The 21,636-nt window shown below is 37.8% G+C and overlaps 1 protein-coding gene across 7 annotated transcripts in view; it reads right to left on the bottom strand.

The window, feature by feature from the left end:
- NAALADL2 (N-acetylated alpha-linked acidic dipeptidase like 2) overlaps positions 1 to 21,636 on the bottom strand; it is a 1,435,315-nt gene that overhangs the window by 1,191,105 nt on the left and 222,574 nt on the right. Inside the window, exon 3 of one of the 7 annotated variants that reach the window (XM_070072499.1) lies at positions 420 to 521. The exons of the other annotated variants lie outside the window; for them this stretch is intronic. The gene's annotated coding sequence lies outside the window, so the exon portion shown is untranslated. The remainder of the gene's footprint in view (positions 1 to 419; positions 522 to 21,636) is intronic. 7 annotated transcript variants of the gene reach the window in all.

Here is a 21,636-nt window from a genome sequence, read left to right on the forward strand (position 1 = left end):
TTTTTAGAAGCAGTAATTACTGTTATTTTGTAGCTAACTTGAAAAAAAAAAGTAAATGTTCATAGAACCAATCACAATATTGCAAATCCACTTACTAAATTTGACTTCCCTCACTTGAAAGCTGAGTTACAAAAGAGATCCCATAAACATAGAAAAATTTGATCGATATATTTTGTAACAAAGAAAAAGCAAAACAACTACTAACCTACCAGAACGGATAACATCAAAAGTTCAAATAATATCACATGCTCGTAAGAAAGAGCTGTGAATGAAACTATCCTATATTGTTTCTAGAAATATAAATTGGGAAATCAACTTTGGAAAACTCCCTTCTATCTACTGAGCTGGAAATAAACATATCATGTAATACAGCAATTCTATACTACATATATTTCCCAAAAATGTATGCAAATACTCACTAGAAGACATGTGGACAAATAAAGCAACAGCATTCACCAGAAAATCAAAAAGCCATCAATAGACACATGCACTGGTATATTCTTCAACAGAAGAATGCATAGCTTTGGAAATAAAAGGAGTATTGATTCAGCACAATATGGATAAATCTCAGAAACATACTAAATGAAAAAGGACAAATACAAAATACCACATGAGCACATGTTTACCAATTTCACTAAGCAACAAACCTATATTGTTAGAAATCAAGACAATGGCTACTTTTTGTGGGAAAGATTTCTAGAATGATGATGACATTGTATTTTCTGATAAGTGAAATATAAATGAATACAATTTTTACTTTTAAAAAATCATACATCTGTACACTTTTAAATGTCACACTTTAAAAATGTTACATTTCACTAAAATGTTTATTTTTAAAAGAGTTAATGAGACCAGAATAGTATGTGTGAAATCTAAAAGATGCTTTCTATACCTTTTCATCTAATCCTTAAGAAATTTAAGCAAAGGCATTTCAATCTCTTGCAAAATGTTGCTTATAGAAATATAAAAAAATGTGAGGCTAACGAGCTGTAAAAATTATCTTTCTCATATCCAGGAGAGGTGGCTGGGAAAAGAGATAAAATAAATAAACAGAGCCCCAAACAAGCTATAGTTCCTAAGGGTATTAAATAGCTAGATACAGAGCCAGAGCCAGAACCCAGGCAACTAGCTCCATGTCTAGTAAGTTTCTTCCCTTTATCTTGGAAATCCAGAATTTTCCTTCTATTATGACATAGAAACTTGTTTCTATCTTTTTTCCTATTATTGACAGAACATCTCTATGTAATGCTCATAATAACCCAAGGAAAATCTTTTCCCTCTAATTCATGTATCAACCAGGTATAATCTCTTCTTTCTTCCTTAAGTCTACTAAGAAGTAATGTATAAGTCATATATAAATGTTTAAGACATGTACACAATTCCACTGAGATAAAGATTGAGTCCAAAGTCTACCCTCACATGAAAAATGGTACTGAAAGTGAAAAATAGTGAGCTTGCCTTGTGACAGAACAACCAAAATGTCCCACTGTGGCACAAGTTGCTTGGTAGGCTATAAATTGTACCATTTTAAGACCTGAAAGACTGCATGATGACCTGAGGGACTTTGCTGATTCCAGTGATCTATCAAGTAACTTCAAGAAAGCTGAAAAATTTGCATCATTTGGCATCTATAATGCAAGACACATTCATACTAGTGAGATAGTAAATCAATAGTCCCCCTAAATTATGAGACAAAGCAGCAAGCCTAGGAGCACATCACCTGCCAGAGATAACAGCACCAAACAGAATTATCATTATAACAAAATACTAGAAAGGACACATCTACACATTTCAACTTCTCACTGTGACACACTAAGTGGATAATCTGTAAAACATGTAGGAATACATACTTAAAACCACATATAACTTTTAACTGGTGTCACCAAAAGAATAGTTTAACACAATATCTAAGAATGAAATATTTGACAACATCAACTACTGCTAATACTTGAAATAACTTATTTAAAAATAATTAATTGCTTCCTGGTATGAGACTTCGTATTTTAAGACAGTTCTCAGCATTAATGACTTAAGTATTTATAAAATATTACAGTCAGTGTGAAACTATGTGCTTAACTCAAATCTGGCTATCCTATATACAATATGTCAGATGAGTGAGTATAAATATATGCAATGGAAAACTATGAATTTTTGGTAATAATATACTTTAGGGCTATGAAGAAATGTAAGTTACTTACTATCTTAAAATGTACAATGTTCAATTTAATACAAATGCTATTTTTATTTTATAATTTTTTTCCAAAGTAGTATATTTTCCCTTGTCACACTGTGGGAGGATTAGCTGAATTTGGAGCTGGCCAAGAAATACAATAGATATGGCAAAAAAAAGTCTATTACTATTTAGTATAATTTTCACAACTAAGTAATACTGGCTTCAAACACATATACCTGTAAGGATTTAAATTCACTTCATCTTATTTTCAAATTGCCCATTTGAGAGTAATTAAGAGAATGTTAATGAAAGCAATATTTTCTCCAATGATTTACACATATATTTAGATATTTAATTTTCACTGTTCCAAAGTAAATTTATGTTAGCTCAGTTTTATTTTTTTAGCTTTTTATCTAACATTCCATTTGAGAGAAAGAGACAAACAAAGAGAGATCTTCCATATGCTGATTCACTGCCCAAGAGCTCCAACAGCCAGGACTGGGCTAGGCTGAAGTCAAGAGCGAGGCATTCAATCCAGGCCTCCCACATGGGTAAAAGGGGCCCAAGCATGCAAGACATCTTCCACTGCTGTACCAGGCTTTTAACAGGAAAGTTTATCAGAAATGAAGCACCTGGAACTCGAACCACCAGTCCCCCTAGGGATGCTGGCATTGCAGGTGGTAGCTTTACTATGAGCCACTATCAGCTCATTTTACTGATATTAGCATATATTTTTAAATAACAGTCATCACATTAAAAATAATACTCAAAAAACATTATATTTAAAAAATTTCTACAAAATGTAGCTACTGAATACAAATATGGCTTTGTAATTAAACACTTCTCTCACTTTGTTAGACAACTCCATTTGTAAGGCACAGGAATGTCAGGATATAAGTACAGAACCACTTACATGGACATGAATATTGTGCCTTGCACAAATTAGAAGGGTGTCACTTATTTCCCAGTTCTATGAATTATCCAACTGCAATAGTATACAGCATGTCTCACACGCCATCTGCAGTGCCCTTAAATTAGGACCACAGCAATAACTCCAATGTAACAAGATTGATACAACCAAGCAAAATTTTCCATGAAGAGAATTACCTCATAAAATTAGGATTTTTTGACAATTTTTCTGCAACCATCATTTTATCAGTGCTGGCACTGTGGCATAGTGGGAGTGGATTGAGCGGCTGCCTACAATGCCAGCATCCCATGTGGCTGCTCCACTTCTGATCCAGCTCTCTGCTGGTGCACCTGGGAAAGCAATGGAGGTTGGCCTAAGTTCCTGGGCTCCTGTACAAATGTGGGAAACCTGGATGAAGCTCCTGGCTCCTGTATTCAACCTGGTCGAGCCCCAGTCATTGTGGCCATTTGGGGAGTGAATCAGCAGACGGAGGATCTATCTCTCTCTCTCTGTAAATTTCCCTTCTAAGTAAATAAAATAATTTTTTTAAAAGTTCATTTATATATTCATAACTTTTCTCTTAACTGGAATACTCCTATTAATTCAAGTAAAGTTATCTTACCACACTTATCTCTCTGTTAGGGCAAATATTCCTTGCCTCTACACAGGACTCAGGACATAATCACATTTCAGTAAAACATTTGATATTATTAATAACCATGAGTCAGCCAGAAAAGGTTAAACTACATTTTCTGAATAATTAAGAAGTCATGTTTTTAATTTTCTCAAAGTTTCTCCTATGAGTACTCAAAGAAAAGACTATAATTTTGATGCTATCTTTAATAATTTTTATAATAAATATAGTTGCAAATGTTATTCTGCTTATACTCTTCATTTTAAACTGAGATAAAAAGAATACAGAGTTCACTGAAAGTGTTACTAAAAGAAAACAACCCTATCAGCAAAAGCTTAAAATGTTCACAAAAAATAATTATGGTAATTAATGGTATTTATTGTTTACCATGTACAAAATATTGTGCTAGGACATTTATACCAATTAATTTATTTAATCTTCCAAATGACTGTTTAATTTTGTTTTGTATCTGTCGCTCCCCCTCTTCGTGGAGGAATGACACAGGACCCTGCGCTGTTCTTTCATCTGCTCGGCCCTCCCCGGGTTTGCTGCTGGTTCTTCCCGGGTTGGCTACTATCCCTTCCACCTCCGTGGAAGGGCAGTTCCCCCTGGCCACATTCCCCACTTCCGCAGGGGAGCGGCACATCGCCGGCCGGCTTTCTCGGGGGCTGCACGGGTTCCCTTAGATGTTCCCCATAGATGTTCCTGGTGCATGCCGTCTCTCTCCTCCTTTATAGTCCTCCTCCGCCAATCCTAACTCGGCTGCCCACACGCCGAGTACGCTGCTCTCCTCCAATCAGTAGCAAGTCCTACAGTTTATTGGTTGAACTGGAGGCAGCTGTGCGGAAGCTGTTTACTTCTCTCCCAGCGCCATATTGTGGGAGAGCAGATGCATAGAATAAGTCTTAATTCCAGTAACTCAGTCTAGTCCGGTTTGCTCCCCACAGTATCCACATTGTATAGATGAAGAAACTGCATCTTTCTCTGAGGTTGAACCATAGCCTGTCATCTTAATTACTATATCTTCATTACTTTTTGACTTATGACAAAGTAGAAAGACCACCAAAAGCCATCAGGGCCTCTTGCAGAAACCACACAGGCTCCCAATACTTAGCTATGTCCTGTGGAGGTACAGTTCTTCCTGGATCTAAATCACTATAGTAAAGTACAACTAATTAGGGAATGTCTTATCCCTCAATTTGTTAAATAAGAAAAAAATAAGGGGTCAGTGTGTTTGGCACAGTAGGTTAAGTTAGCATTTAGAATGCCTGCATCCTGAATCACAATGCTTGGTTCCAGTCCCAGCAACTCTTTACTTCTGACCCAGCTTCCTGACCTGACCGTATACCTGAGAGCACGTGAATGAAGACTTGAGTCCCTGGCTCCCATGTAGGAAACACAAATGGAAGTTCCTGGCTCCTGTCTTAAGCCTGACCCATTCTAAGCTGTCGCATGAATTTGGGGAGTAAACTAGCAATGTAGGATCTCAATCTCTCTCTCCCCCTCCCTCCCTCCTGCCCTCCCTTCCCTCTCTCCCCATCTCTGTCAATCTCTTTCAGATAAATAAGTAAATTAATCTTAACAATAATAGAAAACATTTAAATCAGCACCAAGAACCCAGAATAATAAACTACATATCCTTCAAATAATTCTCCTTCAGTATCAAATACAAAAACCAACCTATTCACCAAAAAAAGGAGCAGTTATACGTTGAGTAACAATATCTCCCAAGAATAAAATATAATATTCTATATTATTGATGAAAATCAAGTAGATGGCTCCGAGATTGACATTAAAGACTTTTTTTTTTAACTTTTATTTAATGAATGTAAATTTCCAAAGTACGGCTTATGGATTACAATGGCTTCCCCCCCATATCCCATATCGTCTCTCCCACCCGCATCCCTCCCCTTTCCCACTCCCTCTCCCCTTCCATTCACATGAGGATTCATTTTCGATTCTCTTTATATACTGAAGATCAGTTTAGTATACATTAAGTAAAGATTGACATTAAAGACTTTTACTCAATATCCATGCTGAATAGACATCACCTAAAGTAACTGCAGACAAGGCTAAGATTTTACTCAGAATACTCAGGACATAATTATAGTATGTTCCAGTTGGAAACAAACGAACAACTTCAGTTTCCAAAGACTGTAATGAAGATGAATCTTTTAATTTAACATATTTAATTGAGAAAAAGACCTCTATACATGTTATGTCTACACTTAGTCCTATCAAATAACCATCAATAATGATATAGCATTTTAACCCTGTACATAAGTGTTTCAATATTGATTTTTCTTGACAGTTCTAAATAATGCTTTCCCATTAATAACCCTGAAAGAAATTACAGGCTCAACCATAATGTTTCTTTCTAAGATAAACTAATTATATTTATAAAAGGGCCTCAAGGTGAATGGATTTTTATTTAACATAAAATATTACTGCCCTTGTTCCAAAAGTGAATGTACCATCTTAGCTTTAATAATTTGGCAAAAATTATGTTCATCTTCTTTATTTAAAAAAGGATAATGTATTTAAAAACAATTGTCCGAAAAGAAATTATTCATTTTAGATGATTTTCTCATGATGAAAGCAGAAAAAAATAAGAAATGGCTGGTAATTTTTAACTGTACATAACATTTTTGAGAAATCATCTTTTCATATTCTTTGAGATGTAGGATATTGTTTCTATAGTTATATGGTAACTTTAACAAATATTATCATTTGAAATGAATCAGTTTTTATTGTGGTGGCTTAAATTTCTATATCTAAGGAATACAATTAATAATGGCATTCCAATATAAAGATTGGAAAAAGTTCTGTAGGAAAAATAAAATGTATATTTTAAATATTTTTTATTTATTTGAGAGGTAGAGTTACAGATATTTAGAGGGCAAGACATAGAAAGAGTTCTTCTATTCACTGGTTCAATCCCCAAGTAGCAGCAATGAGCTGGGCAGATACAAAGCCAGGAGCCAGGAGCTTCTTCCAGGTCTCCCTCTCTCGCTCTCGCTCTCTCTTCTCCCCACCACCCCCCGCCCCGCCCCGTAGCTCTTTCAAATAAATAAATTTTTAATAAAAAAAGCAGTGGAGTCTTATATCAGGGTGAAATTTACCTTAAAGGTGTATTGATTAGGTTTTTGTTATTATGAACACTCTAATTCATTGACCTTAACATCAGTTATAGATGTACCATTTCTCACGTACCAGGACAAGAATGAACATGACTGTCAATAAAATCCTTATACAATGTGTCTAACATTTACATTCTTATTTTATTCTGTAAAATTACTCTTAGGCATAACTGGAGAGTGGCCAAATAGAATGAGAAAATGTAAGCTAATAAACTTGTAATGGTAATCTAAATTTTTGACTTTTAGAGTTCAAATCTTCTGATCTTCTTTGACCCAAAGCTATACAAATCTTTATTTTCCACATAACATTCTGTGCCATCAAAAATAAGTGTTTTCAGGCCAGCTCTCTGCAGTGGCCAGGGATTGCAGTGGAGGATGGCCTAAGTGTTTGGGCCCTGAACCCCATGGGAGACCAGGATAAGCACCTGGCTCCTGCCTTCGGATCAGCGTGGTGCGCCGACCGCAGCGCACCGGCCGCAGCGGCCACTGGAGGGTGAACCAACGGCCAAAGGAAGACCTTTCTCTCTGTCTCTCTCTCTCTCTCTCTCACTGTCCACTCTGCCTGTCAAAAAAAAAAAAAGTGTTTTCAAAAAGACATTATTTGATAAAGGATTGTTACCCCAAATATACAAGAACTCTTAAAAATGAGAAAGTTCTTAGTTAAAAAATGGACCCAAGACCTTAATAGGTATTTCATCAAACAAGATACAAAGATGGCAAATATGCATATGAAAGAATGCTGCAGGTCATACCTCAACAGAGAAATGCAAACTAAACAACAAAGACTACTACAAATCAATTAGAATGACAAAAATTCAGAACACCAGCATCACCAAGTGCTGGTGAGGATGTGGAGCAAAAACAACTGTCCTTCATTGTTAGCAGGACTATAAAATGATACAGCCACGTTGGAAGAGGATTTGTCACATTCCTTCTTTTTTGAAAAAAAAAAAAATTATTTGAAAGCCAGAGTCAGAGAGAGAGAAGGACAGAGACAGAAAGAGAAAGAGGCAGGGAGAGATCTTCCACCTGCTGGTTCACTCCCCAGATAGCCTCAACAATAGCCGAGGCTGAGCCACACCAAAGCCAGGAGCCAGTAGCTTTCACTGGGTCTCCCATATATGCACAGTGTCCCAATTACTTTGGCCATCTTCCACTGGTTTCTCAAGCACATTAGCAGGGAGCTGTATCGGAAGCAGAGCAGCCAGTTCTCACACTAGCACCCACATAGATACCAGCATCATAGGCGGAGCTTAACCCATTAAGTCACAACGCTGGCCACAGTTTGTCAATTTCTAACCAAATAATCCAGCAACTTTGATTCTTGGTATTTATTCTAAGAATTGGAAAACATCTCCTCACAAAAATCTGCACATGGATGTTTATAGCAACCTTATTAATAATTACCAAAACTTGGAGGCATTTTTTCAGTAGGTCAAAAGAAAACTATGGTATATCCAGAAAAGAGAATATTATCCAGTGCTAGTAATAAAAATGAATTACCAAGCTATGAAAAGACATGAAAGAAACTGAAAATGCATGAGCAATGTTGTTCTAAGTTAAAGAGGCCAACATGAAAAGGCTACATAGTGTATGATTCCAATTACATGGCATTCTGGAATAGGAAATCTATAGAGACAGTAAAGAGATAAGGGGTTACCAGAAGTTGGGGAAAAGAAGAGATAAATATGCAGACCACAGAGCAAATGGGGTGAAAATAAAATGCAAAATACTACATTGGCGGGGCCGGTGCCATGGCACACTAGGTTAATCCTCCGCCTGCAGTGCCAGCATCCCATATGGGTGCCAGTTCTAGTCCCAGTTGCTCCTCTTCCAGTCCAGCATTCTGCTATGGCCTGGGAAAGCAGTGAAAGAGAGCCTAAGTCCTTGGGCCCCTGCACCCGCATGGGAGACCAGGAAGAAGCACCTGGCTCCTGGCTTCAGATCAGCGCAGCTCAGTACGTCGCGGCCTTTTGGGGAGTGAAACAATGGAAGGAAGGCCTTTCTGTCTCTCTTTCTCATTGTCTGTAATTCTACCTATCAAATAAATAAATAAAAAATCTTAAAAAAATAATACTATATTGGCAGATACATGACACTGTATCTCCAAACCCTTGGAATGTACAACAATAAGATTGAACCATCATACAAACTAGGTTGGGTTATAAGGATGTCAATGTAGCTCCACCACTGTTAAATATACCAACAGTAAGGGAGGCTCTGCATGCATGGGATCAGGAGGAGTATGAGATATCCTTCACTTTCTTCTTAGCTTGCCTGTGAACCTAAAACTGCTCAAATAAGTAATGTGTTTTAAAAAATTTATTTATGGCTGGCATCGTGGCTCAATAGGCTAATCCTCCACCTGCGGCGCCAGCACCCCGGGTTCTAGTCCTGGTCGGGGCACCGGATTCTTTCCCGGTCACTCCTCTTCCTGTCCAGCTCTCTGCTGTGGCCCGGGAGTGCAGTGGAGAATAGCCCAAGTCCTGGGGCCCTGCACCCGCATGGGAGACCAGGAGAAGCACCTGGTTCCTGGCTTCGGATCAGTGCGGTGTGCCGGCCCCAGCGTGCTGGCCACAGAGCGCCAGCCGCAGCGTGCCGGCCACAGCACGCCAGCCAGAGCAGCCATTGGGGGTGAACCAACGGAAAAGGAAGACCTTTCTCTCTCTCTCTCTCTCTCTCTCTCTCTCTCTCTCTCTCTCCACTCTGCCTGTCAAGAAAATAAAATACAATAAAAATTTATTTATTAAAAAAACTGAATTATTTTGAACACTGCCTGGATATTTTATTTAAAGAGTTATTAACATTTTAAGGCATAATAGTAATAGTTATGTTAAAGAAAGGAGTTCTTATAAATGAGCTAAGTGTTGAAGTATTTGTGGAGGAGAGGATACGATGATAGGATTTATTTTAAGATAATCCTTGGGTAGTGTCAGGAGAAAGTAGGAGGAGGATGAGAATACTTACATGAAATAAATTGGCCTAATTTATGTTGGTAATTATTAAAGCTGGATTATGTCCACATGATGGTTCACCACACCACTATATGTTTCATTTGGAAATTTTCTTATGAGAAATTTTTTAAAAGTGGCAGTAGAGAAGAGAGGAAAAAAATGAAAACAGCAAGTAGATATTTTATAGCTGCCGCCCCCCCCCCCCGCCTCCGTGGAGGGGCGGCACCCCCGCCGCTTTCCCCGCTTCTGCAGAGGAGCAGCACACCACCAGCCGGCTCTCTCAGGGGTTGCTCAGATGTTTCTCAGATGTTCCTGGTGCATGTTGTCTCTCTCCTCCTTTATAGTCCTCTTCCACCAATCCCAACTCTGCTGCCCACACGCCGAGCACGCTGCTCTCCTCCAATCAGGAGCAGGATCAGCTCCTGCAGTTTATCAGTCGAATTGGCGAGGCAGCTGCGTAGAAGTTGTTTGCTCTCTCTCAGCGCCATATTGTGGGAGATCAGATACATAGTGTTAGTCTTAGTTCCAGTAATTTAGTCTAGTCTCAGTTGCTCCCCACAGACAAACATTGTATGATTTCGTTTATAAGAAGGACTTGAACAGTAGAACTCACAGAGACAGAAAATGTGATGATGGTTGCCAGGAGTTGGGGAAGAAAGAAATGAATGGAAAACTATTGTTTTGTGAGCACACATCTTCAGTTCAGGAGAGTGGAAAATTTCTGGAGATGAAAGGTAATAGTGATTTCACATCAAAGTTAATGAATGTTTTTAATGCCACTGAACTAGATACTTAAACATTGTTAAAACAGCAAATTTTTATATCATATATATTAAAAAAATTTTCACTCTTACAATGTCTATTCTTTTGCTTATATTAATTTCCATTCATTATTCACTAACTTTGAAAGTGTCACTTAGTTTTTTTCATGTGTTTCTTCAGTCAAACTGAAGAAACAAGCCAAAAAGGAAAGTTCCTGTTGCTATATTCTATTGTATTTTTCTCGACGGCATACTATCCAACAACCTAATACAGTAGTGGTTCTCAAACGTTGTATTATTACAAAAACAGAGTTAAATTACAGTACCAAATCAGTTTACATTGCATACATGCATTAAAATGTCACACTCATGCCTATGTACATGTGTTGGGGTCTTAAGCCTGAGGCCGGCCCCTGGCCAGCAGCAAACAGTACAAGCACTCCCCAACAAGGCAAACGGGAAAGGTAAGGTTGATAGATCAAGAATGCAGCAAGCACCCATGAGTTCTGCCGAAGCAGGAACTGATTTATTGAGGAAGCATACAGGCTTATAAGGCTCACAAAAGACACATTGCACAGCAGGGGAGCAAATCAGCAAAAAGGTCATGCAGGCACGGGTGGACCACGCACAGGGGCATCTTAAGCAAAGTATAGGGATCATGCACTATCCACATGTCCAGAACTGAAGTGGACCTATCCCTGCAGGTGGTCCGATCTTACGTGGCTTAACCACAGCAGCCGCAGACCTACCCCTTGAACATCCACCAGGCGCCATGTTGTAATGGAGGTTTTAGGCAATGCCCAATATACATGTACAATCGCTGTTAATAAAAAATATCTTAATTTTTTGAGTGGTCCTGCTCAAGACTATCTTTTCATTGCCAACTAATTCTGGTTATGAATCTTGTTGGGAGATGGAGGAGGAAGAGAGGTGGGAGTTGGGTGGCAGGGTGGGTATGATGGGAAGAATCACTATGTTCCTAAAATTGTATTTACAAAATGCATGGTTTGTACTCCTTAAATAAAAGGATTCTGGGGAAAAATTAGCAATTAAGCATACGACTATATTTTATACAAGTTTTATCACTAAGAATTGACATGAAGAAAAATAAAAATTGGCAAAAATAAAAAAAAATCTTGTTGGGAAGCATGTAAGTATTTTATTTCATGTGTAGTTTCAGCTGAATGCTGATAGACAAACATTTGCCAAGGCTGTTGACATGCCATATTATAACTTTCTCATTATAAAAACACCTGTGTGTGTCTGTGTGGGTGTAGTCTGTTGAAATCTTTACATAGTTGCTAAGTTGATCTTCTGTATATAAAGATAATTGAAAATGAATCTTGATGAAGAATGGGATGGGAGAGGGAGTGGGAGATGGGATGGTTTCAGATGGGAGGGAGGTTATGGGGGGGAAAGCCGCTATAATCCAAAAGTTGTACTTTGAAAATTTATATTTATTAAATAAAAGTTGAAAAAAAAAGAACTTCAAAGTTAATGGAATGACTTATAGTACCAGAAGTTTCTTAATTGCTAGTAAGTGCAACAATCATGTATAAAACCAAAATTATTTTGGAATGTTGAAGTAGCTCAGTCACATAATACAGCTATTTCAATATATAATGAGCATATAATAAACATTACAAGATTATAGAAAGAAAAAAAAAACACATTTAGGGATAGGGAAGGCTTCTGAGTTTCCATTCTACAATAGGTAATATAACACAAAAGCTTGCATCGTTTGTCATCCACTATTTAGGCCCTTGTGCTTTGCAAAAGGAAATGACATACCCATTCTATACCTAAGGACTTTCTTAGAACAGCACGGTTCCAGAAAGTCCAATAATCTCCATTTATGCATGAAGTTTGATGGTAATTTCATTATGAATCCATACTAAACTGCAATTTCCTTTAATGTATCCATGAATTATATATTGCATTCACAGTATGTAAGGTTGAAAGGATCTTACTCAGGTTGATATTGGAAAATACACTTATTTAAACTTATGAGGCCATCACCAGAAAATTATACTTAAATCAACCCAAGATTTCTATTATAAATGTGAAAAAAGTCTAATAAAAACAAATTATCCCTAAATGTTCTAGAGTACATTAGAAAACTATGTTTCTATGGGGAAAATATTGCCTATTTTCAATAGGAAAATATTATCAATTTCATGGGCATAGGCCCTGAAATATTTTCTCTTTCAAATCCATTTTTTCATACAAACATCAAATAAATTTTAATATACACTTCTGAGTAAGACATTTCTATAATTAAAACAGCATGAACAAAAAGTGCCAAATTCTTTGTACATTTACCTCTTAAAATAAGCACTTAGCTTTGATAAAATCTGACCCCAACTATTTTAGGGGCTTCCTTGGCCACACTGCATTTAACTTGTCTATTAAATAAAGTCAAAACTACAAGATACCACATATTCCTTCCATAATGTAGTATCCAATAATCCTCATATTTCCCAAGCTTTCTTCCCGCCTTGCATGGACTTTGCTCCAGGGCTGGAGCTGCTCTCTGTGCAATTAAGGAATACTTTACTTTATAATCCACCTTCTATGAGCCTGACGGGTGAGAGAAATGGAGTTTATATCCCTTCACTAATTTCCTGATGGCAGAAATAGTGGTCTCATTATGACACCCAGTCACCAGTCTTTTCCTAGGTCTCTCACTGCACTTTCACAGAAATGGAAATTTAAACATAATTGTTTAAAACAGGCATAACGTTTAAACCAAGAAGAATTTTTAATAGTGAATTTACAGATAACACTTGTTCCACCGTCTTTCTTCAGCATGCAGTTTGTCTTTAAAAACAACATATAATAGTCATACTTTTTCAAAACCTCTATGCAGCCCATAAGGATGAAAAATCATTCTTACAGAAGGTTGCTCAGAGTCTACTTAAGGGTTGTCCCTGAGGTCTTCCAAACTATCAGCTAACATTCTCCAAAATTTTAAATCTGATTCCTCTAAGTCCCAGTCATTGGGTCCAGCATATTCTTCTGAAACAGATTTAGACCTTCCTAACTGCATGCATACACTCACAGTATTCTTTATACTCGGACATCTCTCACTACTATACCTTATGAAGCACTCCTCCTTTGTAGGTTCCTCAGTCTCTTCCCCTTTATGATACTTTCCTTGGCTCTACCTACAGAGAGTGAGCTCCCTTATCTATGAGTTCTCATTGCATTTTATTTGCACTCCAACACTAAGTAACATAAATGTAATCTTCTTCACACCAAAGAAATATGAATGAAGATTGTGTATACTTTTGTCAGATTCTAATCTCACTGCAAGCATAAATGTTGTATAATTTATCTTTCTCTAACACATATCAATATCTCTTCAAAAATTTTGTTGAATAAAGGAATGAATATTAGAAAATTATTCACCATCTAAAAATGCCAGTCATTATTGCCACTTACATGAGTGGATATCTGTGGTTAAAAATAGAACAAAATTATATCATGGACTACTTTGTTGGTAACATTTTTAAAAAATAATATATTTATTTGAGAAGCAGAGAGACATAAGAAATAAAGAGAGCTCCCATCTGCTGGATCACTCACCAAATGCCTGCAATAGCCAAGGCTGGATCAGGCCAAAACTGAGATCCAGGAACTCAGTCTGGGCCTCCCACATGGGTGACAGGCATCCAACTATTTGAGCTATCACCTGTTGCTTCCCACATCAGCAGGAAGCTGGAATCAGGGACATAGCTGGGACTCAAACCCAAGCATTCGGATATGGAATGTGAGTGTCACAAGCGTCATCTTAACTGCTAGGCCAAACAACTTTCTGTAAGGGCAAGCTTAAATTTGACACATTTCCATGAACTGAGATAAAAGGGCATCTTTGTTATGTGTAACAGAATAAAGGATATATAAAATCTCCTTAACCCTTGTGTTCTGTCTTCTTCTCATGCATTATTTATTATGTATTCTGCTTGATTTAACTGCTGGTAGGTATAGGGTCTAAAATCAACAGGCCTCTTGTGACTTAATGGTTGTGTCTAAATAGAAATATGAAATTAGAATGTTTAAATACCAAGAACTTGGAATCAGCTTTTCATTCTGGTTATGCACTCAACAGTGGTATTTCCAAAAGCAGTCTATAGCAGGGAAACTAAATCATTGTTTAGAAAATTACTAATATTCCAAAGGCAACATTTTATGTCATTCTGTTTTCCCTTATTTATATCACTTCATTATCTATTCACCTATATGCTTGCTCACTTGTGTATAGTTTCTCAACATATCCACTCTGCACCCCATTGTTACTGGAATATAAGCACAATTATTGCAGCTATTTCCATGCCCTGGGATGAAAACAGTGTCTGACATTACAAGAACCACCAGGTAAATCTTGAATGAGTGCACAGTTATTAAAATTTTTCTTTTTTAAAATCATATCTTTGGGGCTGGCATTGTGGTATAAGGTGCTTGCAGCACCAGCATCCCATATGGGTACCCGTTTGAGTCCCAGCTGCTCCACTTCTGACCCAGCTCCCTGCTAATGTGCTTGGGAAAGCAGCAGAGGATGTCAAAACTGGTTGGGCCTTGCATCCATGTGACATACCCAGATGAAGACCCTGGCTCCTGGCTTTGTCCTGGCCCAGCCCTGCCATTTGGGGAGTGAATCAACAGATGGAAGACCTTTCTCTCTCTGTCTCTCCCTCTTTCTCACTTCTCTCTCTCTCTGTAACTATGCCTGTCAGATAAATAAAATAAAATAAACCTTTAAAAAATTATTTTCATAGAACTGAATTTTTTCCTTCCTAGAGTTTACATGCTACAACTTTTTTATGTATGAATCAAGCAATCTGGACAGCAAGAAGTCTCTGACAATGGTCCTCACCCCAGGAAAGATGAGGAGGAAACACAAGGAAATTGTAACATATACTGTGTAAATGACCCTGATTTGGGAGTCCAAGTTGTGGGCTGGATGCAGTATATGTCAGCATGCATTTTTTAATAGTTCACCTCCAGGTGGCTTTATTCTTAGAGATGATTTTTTTTTTTTTTTTTTTTTGACAGGCAGAGTGGACAGTGAGAGAGAGAGACAGAGAGAAAGGTCTTCCTTTTGCCATTGGTTCACCCTTGAATGGCTGCCACGGCTGGCGCTCTGCAGCCGGCGCACCGCTCTGATCTGAAGGCAGGAGCCAGGTGCTTCTCCTGGTCTCCCATGCGGGTGCAGGGCCCAAGCACTTGGGCCATCCTCCACTGCACTCCCGGGCCATAGCAGAGAGCTGGCCTGGAAGAGGGGCAACCGGGACAGAATCCGGCGCCCCGACCGGGACTAGAACCCGGTGTGCTGGCGCAGCAAGGCGGAGGATTAGCCTAGTGAGCCGCGGCGCCTGGCCAAGATGAATTTGATAGAAGTTGATCTCAGAGTCCATGCTCTCAACAGGTAAAAATGGTCCAGGTGATTGGGAGATCTGAATGAAGCTCCTGGCCCAGTCTGGGCCATTGTGGTCATCTGGGGATAAATCAATGGAAGGAAAATCTCTCTCTCTCTCTCTCTCTCTCTCTCTCTCTCTCTCTCTCTCCCCCTCTCCCCCTCTCCCCCTCTCTCCCTCTCCCCCTCTCCCCCTTTCCCCCTCTCCCTCTCTCCCTCTCTTCCTCTGTTTGTGTGTGTGTGTGTCTCCCTCTCTCTGTAACTAAAGAAATAAGAAAAAAAAAATACTCATCATTTTTTTAGAAATATTTGATCTTTCTCCTGCAACATCTATTCTCCTGGTTTATACCACTGTTGATACCATTCCCTGTAGAGAAAATTCCCTATGTTCTCTCCTTCTTCCATGACTTATGTTTACAGCATTAGCTCAGATGCATCACTGCTTAGTCTAACTCAATGAGAGTTAGACTTCTTGGACACAAAACTCTGCATATTCACTTTAGGCATATTAATATGGAAATATTATAAAATAGGCCATCACTAAATTCTACTTCTGTTTTAAAAATTTTATTTATATTTTCACTTTATTTAAAAGTTAGAGAGATACATGCAGAGAGAGAGAGAGAGAGAGAGAGAGAGAGAGAGAGAACTTTCACCATCTGGTTTACTCTTCAAATGCCCACAACAGTCAGAGCTGGGCAAAGAAGCTAGTAGCCAGGAACTCCATCCATGTCTCAAACATGGGTGTCAGGGACCCAAGAACATGGGATATCCTCCACTGCCTCCCAAGGTATGCATTAGCAGGAAGCTGGATCGTAAGTAAAGTAGCAAGGATTTGAGCCAGGCACCCCAATATGGGATGTGGGAATCCTTAGCAGCAATTTTCCTACTGAGCCAGATATCCACTCAAAATTTTGTTTCTTAACAATAGAAAAACATTGCTTATTCTTTTTATTAGCTCCATGGCCTACCAAAAAGACTGATATAAACTAGAAACTCTATAGTTTCCCAAAGACCATGCAGGAAAGCCTTAAGTTTTTCTATCGTGATTAAAATACTACAATGAGCTCATATTATAAATTTTAATAAGCAGAAACACCACAAATATTTTTGTTCAAATTTTATTTGCATGGCAATAAAAGGCAGCCTATTTGAAGGTGGGAAACTCAAATATCACCTTGTTATGATTTTATTTTAAAATGTTACTGTTAATGTATTTCACTGATACTTTTTAAAATTTTTTACTGATTTATAATTTTTCCTTTTTACTGATACTTTTTAAAATTTTAGATAAATACATTTTACTTTGAAAATGCAGTGTTTTGATGATATACTACCCATTAAGATTATTTCTGGCACACAACTCATAAAAGAACTACTAGAATCTGCAACAAAGCCACATTATTCATAAACATGATTTGAAAATATTAAAAAATGTTTTTGGGGGTAGGCACTAGGCACATAAATTAAAATTCCACTTAGCACACTCATATCCCATATCTAAGTGCCTGGGATTGAGTGCTGCCTACACTTCTCATTCTAGTTTCCTGTAAATGCACACCAAGGAACGTAGAAGATGATGGCTCTAATAGTTGGGTCCCTGCCACCTATATGAGAGACTGGAATTGAGTTCTGGGATCTTGGCTTTGGCCTAGCCTGGCCCAGACATAGATGTGGTGGGCATCAAAGGAATTAACTAGTGGATGGAACATCTTTTTTTCCCTCCCTCCCTCCCTCTCTCTCTCTCTCTCTCTAGGTCTTTGCCTTTCAAATAAAATGAAAATAATATTATCAGAAGAAACAACATAACATTTGGGTTTCTGAAGTCCTTAAATATGTATAAGTATTTGTATGTACAGAATGTCTTTTAAAATAGTAGCCCTCAAATAAGCTCAATCTCAGTCAAAAAACTCTATTACTGTGCACAACAGTATTGATCTACAACTCTGCTAACATATTTACAAGCTGATTTTTAAAAATGGGACAGACATCTGACATACAAGATTTGTGTAGGCAGCCGCTTAATATATGCACTTAGGGGACCATAAACTATTTATGAATAAAAAATTCAAATATGAGAAAACATGAAAGGGTTTTCATTTTTCTGGGTGCCTTCTGTAATTGATATAGCAATTCTGATATCTATTTTTGAAATTCAACAGCTAAACACATTTATTTTATAACTTCAGATCTCTAACTCATCTATAAGTATGAAATAATTGGTTGACACAAAAATATAAGGTCCAGATCTTTACATATGTGATTGAATTTCTCTCAGCAACTCAGGTTAGTATCACTACTTCCATTAAATACATAAGGAAATGAATGGAATCCCAGGTTATTAGGTAACTTCTCCAGAATGATACAACTCGTAAATAGTACAGTCCAATGCAAATCATTCTAGCTCCGAGGCTGTGCCCTATATAATATATTTGCTGCTTTCCACATGAAAAATCATGCACTTGGAAGGACTTCACATTTAATGATGACTGATAGCCAAAAGCTTCAAAGGAAACTCTTCTGGTGTGAACAGCATTGGGATTCAGTAGCCAACCCCACCACATCAAATCTTGCAGTTCCAGTCTTTCAATGAGGAAACCCTAGCTTCTGCAGGTAAGTAAGCAGAACCCAAAGTAATTTGCCTCTAAAAAGAAGTAGTCTATTACCTTGCCTTAAATAATGCAGCATTCAGTTATTACTTCCTGCGAGAGTGACAGTTTAAGCACAAGGCATTAAAAAACTGTTTTCTCCTGTTCTAGCTGTCTGTTATTTATTGCCTCATACACTACTTGTCTGGAAGTGATGGATAAATATTTGAAGGGAAAGATGCATCATTCTGGATGCTCCATGAAATTCAATATGGATAAAAGTCAATGTTTCAGGCTCATCTATTTTAGTCTCCTTCCTATAATATGGTAAATACAAGTTTTAATTGTTTTAAGACTACTAGAGTAAAACAAAATCTGAAATTATCAGTTTCTATTTCATTTTTAAAGAGTTGTTTCTATTCTAATGTCTGGATGGATTTTTTTGTTTCTTTGGAAAAATGTACCCAAACAATTAGTTTTTCTTTCTGTCCAAAAATTCTGAAACTATGCTTTATTCTTTGAATTACATTTTCATATTTATCACCTGACTTAAATTGTAACCACTCCCTTTCCTAGCATTGTCTCTTGCCCTTACCTCATTTGTTTTCATTTATCACAATTTAGTACAGTACATATTTTACAGAAGCATTTGTTTATTATTTATCTCCCCCAATTTTAATGCAATCTCCAAGAGGTAATGACATTATTAATTATTTGTTTATTATTTATTTATATCTGTTTTCTTCATTGCTGCAACTCTAATGCCTACAATAGTGTCTGACCCATTATTATTTTTTTTTTCTTTGACAGGCAGAGTGGACAGTGAGAGAGAGAGAGACAGAGAGAAAGGTCTTCCTTTGCCATTGGTTCACCCTCCAATGGCCGCCGCGGCCGGCGCACCGCATTGATCCGATGGCAGGAGCCAGGTGCTTCTCCTGGTCTCCCATGCGGGTGCAGGGCCCAAGCACTTGGGCCATCCTCCACTGCACTCCCGGGCCATAGCAGAGAGCTGGCCTGGAAGAGGGGCAACCGGGACAGAATCCGGCGCCCCGACCGGGACTAGAACCCGGTGTGCTGGCGCAGCAAGGCGGAGGATTAGCCTATTGAGCCAAGGCACCAGCCCTGACCCATTATTAGTACAATGAATGCGCTTACTCCATTGCAAACAACCCTTTAAGACAGCATGAACTCATTCTGTTGAATAAACTAAGGCTAAAAAAGTAAAACAACTGACTAATATCATAAAGCAAATAACAACTCAAGCAGGCTTGTGCAGTGCTAAGATCAAGCCATTCTATTCACTACACAACTACTAAAAAAGGGAATCACCCAAAGTTTGTCTACTTGTTCTGAAGACTTATGTATATTTGAATAATTTATGCATATGTCTAGAAATTATAGAAAGGAGATAAACCTTTTAAATGCCCTTCATGACTGATCCTTTTTCAGGTCAATCACTTTGAATGGGCAACTAGCTCTGAAACGAACACAAATGGGGTAGTAAAAGAGATGAAGAATCAGCACAGACCATCTCTATTGACCCTGGAAATCAATGTGTTGATAGATGTCACAGTTTTCCCTTATTCACAATAACCTGAATGTCACATAACATTAACTGAGACAAAATACATTATAAACTATATTTAAGTTTATGTAAGGATTTTATCTGAAAAAAGTGAAAAATCAGAGATATTTAAAGTCTTCCACCCCATATAACATATACTCAATAGATTACACATTCATTCCACAATATATATTTGTCTTTCTTATTTTATTTTTTTTCTACCCCTGATCCATTTTGAAAATCAAATCAAGTAATTATGCTTCCTTTACAATAATACTCATACATCCTTCTATTCTTTTTTTTTTTTTTTTTTTTTGACAGGCAGAGTGGACAGTGAGAGAGAGAGACAGAGAGAAAGGTCTTCCTTTTCCGTTGGTTCACCCTGCAGTGGCCGCGCTGCGGCCGGCGCACTGCGCTGATCAGAAACCAGGAGCCAGATGCTTCTCCTGGTCTCCCATGGGGTGCAGGCCCCAAGCACTTGGGCCATCTTCCACTGCACTCCCGGGCCACAGCTGAGAGCTGGACTGGAAGAGGAGCAAGCAGGACAGAATCAGCGCCCCACCAGGACTAGACCCCAGGGTGCCAGTGCCACAGGCGGAGGATTAGCCTAGTGAGCCATGAAGCCAGCCCACATCCTTCTATTCTTTTAAATAATGATTAAATTAAAAAGGCACCTAGTTTAAAGTTATCCTAGCATTGCCATAGGAGATATATGAGAGAATCATATACACTCCTAATTTCTCAACAGACTGTTTTCTTTTCATCACTCCTGGACTACATTCACAATGCTATGATAACATTGGTGAAGATTTTAAACCCAGAATAAATAGCTAATAAAACTGGATGACTTTCTATAAAGATATACTGATTGAATTATTTTGTGTATTATTTGTTATGGGCATGTTTCTTTTACTCTTTATGACTCATGGCATAAACTGGAAATAAGAGTGGACAAGATTCATAAATAATATATAACCATGAAAAATGAAACTACCAATAAAGATTGCGATTCTATAAGGAATCTATAGAAGTGAGATTGATTACTCCCTAGACTTTTATTCATCACAAAAAAGAATATCATGTCATTATAGCTTCTTTCCAAGTGGTAAGTATAAGAGAGAGCCAAAAATACGCACAAATTTCCTTCTGAAGGAGACAGAAATTTGAATGAAAGTTTTTTTCCCAGGGAACAAAACTACATAACTGTCTCCAAAAAGGTTCTACTAGGAAGACTCTCACTTAACCTTAAGAACTCACAGACTCCACATAAAATTCAGGAAACATGACTTGAAAGTGTATAATGCACAGACACGCTAGAGATAGGATATGGCTTCTAATACCTGTCACTCCATTGTGTTGTTTTAACAATTCCTAAGTAGAGTCAAAACTATTGATGTGATGAATATAACCATTTGTATCCATCTGCACTACTCCAAATTATTTTTTTTAAATCACTGTTGAAAAAAAAAAAAAACTCTCATAGGAAGCCATGGATT

The sequence above is a fragment of the Oryctolagus cuniculus genome, chromosome 4 (genome assembly GCF_964237555.1).
Source record: "Oryctolagus cuniculus chromosome 4, mOryCun1.1, whole genome shotgun sequence".
In the NCBI taxonomy this organism is placed as follows: Eukaryota; Metazoa; Chordata; class Mammalia; order Lagomorpha; family Leporidae; genus Oryctolagus; species Oryctolagus cuniculus.